Source organism: Bos indicus, chromosome 6 (assembly GCF_029378745.1).
Source record: "Bos indicus isolate NIAB-ARS_2022 breed Sahiwal x Tharparkar chromosome 6, NIAB-ARS_B.indTharparkar_mat_pri_1.0, whole genome shotgun sequence".
In the NCBI taxonomy this organism is placed as follows: Eukaryota; Metazoa; Chordata; class Mammalia; order Artiodactyla; family Bovidae; genus Bos; species Bos indicus.
Window position 1 is genome coordinate 112836264 of NC_091765.1, and position 6000 is coordinate 112842263.

The window sequence follows — 6000 nt, forward strand, 5'->3', positions numbered from 1 at the left end:
TTATGATCTAAGAATCCCAATTATTTTGCTTGATGGGAATTTTAATGCATCAGTTTCAGGAGCTTTAAAAATAAGTTCATTGTCTACTGGAACCTAATTTGATTACTCTTTTTTTCCCCCCCTAACATGGTTCTTATAAAGAGGTTGAAGCCATACAATTTTGCTATTTAGAGGATTCAGCTTAAGGTAACGGTCAAGTTGAATAATTCAAGATCAAAGGGTTTGGGGCTTCCCTGGCGGTACAACAGTTAAGAATCCACCTGCCAGTGAAGAGGAAATGATTTTGATCCCTGGCCCGGGAAGATTCCACCTACCACCTGGCAACTAAGCCAATGCGGAACAACCACTGATTCTGATGCTGCAGCTACTGGAGCCTGCGTGCCTACAGTGTGGTCTGCAGCAAGAGAAGCCACCGCAAGAGAAGCCCGTGCTCGGCAATGAGGAGTAGCCTCTGCTCACTGCAACTAGAGAGAGCCTGCCTGTAGCAGTGAAGACCCAGTGCAACCAAAAAGAAATAAACAAATTTTTAAAAAAGAAAAACCAAAGCCTTATGTCATGAAACTTTTTCTGTTTTCTTCACTCACCTCCCTTTTCCTTACACTCTGCTCATGAGCATGTGGCTGGCAGCAACTTGACTCCCAGGTCCCTGGTGGTTCAGCTGGTAAAGAACCTGCCTCCAATATGGAAGACCTGGGTTTGATCCCTGGATCAGAAAGATCCCCTTGGAGAAGGGAATGGCTGCCCACTCCAGTATTCTTGCCTGGAGAATTCCATGGACAGGGGAGTGTGGAAGGCTACAGTCCATGGGGTTGCAAAGTATCAGTCGTGACTGAGCAACTAACACAACATTTTATTTTATTAAGGGAAGGACGTGCCAGGGCAAGCCTGCCTGGCAGATGGGGTTCTGATTGCTCTCGGATCTATGGTTCCTCTGGCTTTTATGTGCCAGTCTCTCCTAAGGTGGCTGAAGCTCAGCCTTTCTCATTCCATTGCCTTGGGAGCACTGAAAAAATGCTAAAAGCCTAGACTTGCTGGGCCAGAGCCTTGAAGAAGTCACCAGAAGCTCCTCACAGGGTCTCTGCCACCTTGTGAGCTTCACATGGCACCCCAGTCCCGCGTATGTGCTAAGTCGCTTCAGTCATGTCCAACTCTTGTGCAATTCTACGGACTGCAGCTCTCCAGGCTCCTCTGTCCATGGGATTCTCTAGGCAAGAATACTGGAGTGGCCTGCCATGCCCTCCTGCAGGGGATCAAGGGATTGAACCCATATCTCTTACATCGAACTTGCACTGGCAAGCAGGTTCTTTACCACCTGGGAGCCCAGGACTGGGGACACAGCTTTTCTCACTTGCTATGGGAAACAATCTCTGAAAGTCATCTATAAAATTCCATGTAAGAGCCACCTTTTAAAAACGAGACATTTCTGGCCTCTTTCTTTTACCAGACACAGTCTCTTCTCCTTCTGGACATTTCCTCCTCTGTAAGCAGTTCATGGTTCAGTTGAAGGTGTTCTTCACGGGAAAGGGTGTGAACTGGGCTGCTTGCACTGTGACTGCCCCAACTCTGCCTGCCTTCCTCTAGTGGCAGCTTTGGGAATGGCAGGCACACAAATGCAAATTATAATTCCCACCACATAGTGCCCTTGTGTAAAATCTTCCAGTCTTTCCATCACTTAGAATAAAACCTCATTATTTACCAGACTGAGCAAGGCTAAGCACCATCTGGATTCCATTTACCTCAATGACCACTTCTACTTTTTTGGTTCTCTCAATACTTCCGCCTTCATTCTAACTTCAAATATTACAAACTAGCACAGGCAATGGCACCCCACTCCAGTAATCTTGCCTGGAAAACCCCATGGACGGAGGAGCCTGGTGGGCTGCAGTCCATGGGGTCGCTAAGAGTCAGACACGACTGAGCGACTTCACTTTCACTTTTCACTTTCATGCATTGGAGGAGGAAATGGCAGCCCACTCCAGTGTTCTTGCCTGGAGAATCCCAGGGACGGCAAGGCCTGGTGGGCTTCTGTCTATGGGGTCGCACAGAGTCGGACAAGACTGAAGTGACTTAGCAGCAGCAGCAGCAGCACAGAATACATCATGCAAAAAGCTGGCTGGATGAAGCACCAGCTGGAATCAAGATTGCTGGGAGAAATATCAACAGCCTCAGATATGCAGATGATACCACTCTAATGGCAGACAGTGAAGAGGAACTAAAGAGCCTCTTGATGAGGGTGAAAGAGGAGAGTGAAAAAACTGACTTCAAACTCAACATTCAAAAAACAAAGATCATGTCATTTAGCCCCATCATTTCATGGCAAACAGATGGGGAAAAAATGGAAAGTGACAGACTTTATTTTCTTGGGCTGCAAAATCAGTATGGACAGTGATCACAGCCATGAAATTAAAAGATGTTTGCTCCTTGGAAGAAAAGCTATAAGAAACCTAGGTAGCATATTCAAAACCAGAGACACCACATTGCCAATAAAGGTCTGTATAGTCAAAGCTATGATTTGTCCACTAGTCATGTGTGGATGTGAGAACTGGACCATTAAAAAGGCTGAGCATCAAAGAATTGATGCTTTTGAACTGTGGTGCTAGAGAAGACTTTTGGGAGTCCCTTGGACTGCAAGGAGACCAAACCAGTCAATCCTAAAGGAAATCAGCCCTGAATATTCATTGGAAGGACTGATGCTGAAGCTGAAGCTCCAATACTTTGGCCACCTGATGCGAAGAGCTGACTCACTGGAAAAGACCCTGATGCTGGGAAAGATTGAAGGCGGGAGGAGAAGGGGAAGATACAGGAATGAGATAGTTGGATGGCATCACCAACTCAACGGACATGAGTTTGAGTAAACTCTGGGAAGTAGTGGAGGATCGGGAAGGTGAGCATGCTGCAGTTCACGGGGTCGCAGAGAGTCAGAAATGACTTAGTGACTCAACTGCAACAACAGCTACCCTTGGAGGCCTTCCCTCTAAGGGTGGCATGTGGTGCTAGTGGTAAAGAATCTGCCTGTCAATGCAGCAGATATAAGAGATGTGGGTTTGATCCCTGAGATGGGAAGATCTCCTGGAGGAGGAAATGGCAACCCATTCCAGTATTCTTGCTGGGGTTGCAAAAGAACCTGCAAACCACAAAGCCACCCTTAGGATTTTTGTTCTGCTTGCTTTTTACTCTCTGGGGGTATCTTTCTCATATTCTTTAAGCCCAGCTTCTTCTCATCACTCGGATTTCAGCTTAGATACAACAACCTCAGAGAAATCTTCCCTAATTGGTTACCCAGTCTTTCTTCATCATGTGGTCATATTTTATTAAGCTGAATTTTCATGGTAGTCATTGATACTTGACATTTTCTTGTTCAGTCTTGTGTTTACCTCTTTTGCAACTTAAATGTAAGCTTCATACAAGCACAGTGATTATTTTTTTTACCTCTGTGTTCCCAGAATTTATAGTAGTACCTGGAACAGAGCAGAGAAAGGCTCCAGTATGCATTTATTAATGAATCAGTCTTGCTACTCTCCATCCAATATCTGCAGCAGAGAATTAATCAATTGTGGTGATTTTTTTCCCCACTGCATATTATAGCATCAAAACGACAGTTTGCTAGAGATTCTGAGTTCACCCCAGATGCAGAGGTAAATTCCAGATAAAGAGCTACATGTCAAGAAATATAGAGATGATATTTAAAGGTGAAAATTCTTGTAACATGGCAATAGGAAAAAATATTTCAATGACAAAAGTATTCCAGAGTCAAATATAAGACTCAGAAGCTGGTACAGAAGGGATTGTCAAGTCTGGTGATAAAATGTTAAAAGTTTGCATGGCACAGTAAACCAAGATAAACAGTAAGTGAAACATTCGATGAAAATATTTGCAAAATAAATAATGAAGGACTAATAACCTTAAGTTTTAATTCTCACAAATCAATAAGAAAAAGAAAACAATATAGAAAATAGAGATTAGATTTTCACAAACAATTCACATGATACAGATGGCCAATGATAATGGGGAAAGGCATTTAACCTTACCTAAAAGCAAGAAAATGGAAATCAGCATAGAATTTGTTTTTCCTACTAGATTAGCGAAACAAAAAAGATTCAGTGCTCTTGTGAATGTGGAGAAATGGCAAAAGTTATGAGGTAAAAAAGAGTGAAAGTGTGAGTCGCTCAGTCGTGTCCAACTCTTTGCAACCTCATGGACTGTGGCCCGCCAGGCTCCTCTCTCCATGGGATTTCCCAGGCAGGAATATTGAAGTGGGTGACATTTCCTTCTCCAGGGGGTCTTCCTGACCCAGGGATTAAACCCAGGTTTTCTGCATTCTTCACTATCTGAGTAACCAGGGAAGCCATCATGGAAAAGAGTATAAATGTGTACTGCCTTTTGAAAGGCAATTTGTTGGTACCTACATCTGGTCCCATCACTTCATGGGAAATAGATGGGGAAACAGTGGAAACAGTGTCAGACTTTATTTTTCTGGGCTCCAAAATCACTGCAGATGGTGACTGCAGCCATGAAATTAAAAGACGCTTACTCCTTGGAAGGAAAGTTATGACCAACCTAGACAGCATATTCAAAAGCAGAGACATTACTTTGCCAACTAAGGTACGTCTAGTCAAGGCTATGGTTTTTCCTGTGGTCATGTGTGGATATGAGAGTTGGGCTGTGAAGAAGGCTGAGCGCCGAAGAATTGATGCTTTTGAACTGTGGTGCTAGAGAAGACTCTTGAAAGTCCCTTGGATTGCAAGGAGATCCAACCAGTCCATTCTGAAGGAGATCAGCCCTGGGATTTCTTTGGAAGGAATGATGCTAAAGCTGAAATTCCAGTACTTTGGCCACCTCATGCAAAGAGTTGACTCATTGGAAAAGACTCTGATGCTTGGAGGGATTAGGGGCAGGAGGAGAAGGTGACGACAGAGGATGAGATTGCTGGATGGCATCACTGACTCGATGGGTGTGAGTCTGGGTGAACTGCAGGAGTTGGTGATGGACAGGGAGGTCTGGCGTGCTGCGATACATGGGGTCGCAAAGAGTTGGACATGACTGAGCGACTGAACTGAACTGAACTGAACCAAAATATACTGCATGTGACAATAATTTCATACTTGTGAATTTATAATAATTGACATTTCTTTGAATGAGACTGAGATTAAGTACTTTTCATGTTAATTACTCATCTCTATATTATTCTGTTCTGAACCTGCTAGTTTATGGCCATGACCTGCTTTGCTACCATCAGATTGTTAGCTGAGAAAGATTTGGAGGTTCAGAGAAACACAAAAAGGGCATAAAAATTTACTTCTTCACACACTGATCACTGAACTCCTTTACCTTTTCCCTTTCAGTACTGGAGCCAGTTGTACTGAAACAATCATATAATGACAATTGTTTCTCAGCAGTGGCCCCATCCTAGAAGCTTGCATCCCTCATAACTTTAAAAAGGATAAAATGATTGCAGTCACATGCTCAAGAATTGTAATCCATCATGCATGTTTTAATTCAATGAGTAAATATTTATTGACAGGGCTTCCTTGGTGGCTCAGTTGGTAAAGAGTCTGCCTACAGTGCAGGAGACCTGGGTTCAATCTCTGAGTCGAAAAGATCCCCTGGAGAAGGGAATGGCAATCCACTCCAGTGTTCTGGCCTGGAGAATCCCCTGGAGAGAAGAGCCTGGTGGGCTACAGTCATGGGATCACAAAGAGTCAGATACATCCGAGTGACTAACACTTTCACTTTCTTTACCTTTGCCAGGTACTGATTTAACCATCCTTCTTCAGCCCTTTTGCTCTCTCTTATAAAACATGTACAAGCCCTTCAGAAGCAATGACAGAGGAACGGAGGTGAGTGATCAGGGACCACAAAAAAGATGCCTGAGTGAGCATGCAGTGACATCTGAGCCAGAAGGAAACTTCTGTTATTAAACATTTTTAAAGCAGAACCTCAAAAACTCTAAAATCCTTCATATATTGTTCAGTCAAGAAAATAAAAATTAACAAGATGCAA

The 6000-nt window shown here is 43.6% G+C and overlaps 1 long non-coding RNA gene across 1 annotated transcript in view; it reads left to right on the forward strand.

Annotated features, from left to right (window-relative positions):
* The window catches only part of LOC109560691 (uncharacterized), a 30151-nt gene extending 29534 nt beyond the window's left edge, over positions 1 to 617 (forward strand). Inside the window, exon 4 of the long non-coding RNA XR_002180973.2 lies at positions 142 to 617. This is a non-coding gene — a long non-coding RNA (uncharacterized lncRNA). The remainder of the gene's footprint in view (positions 1 to 141) is intronic.
* The last annotated feature ends 5383 nt before the right edge of the window (positions 618 to 6000 follow it).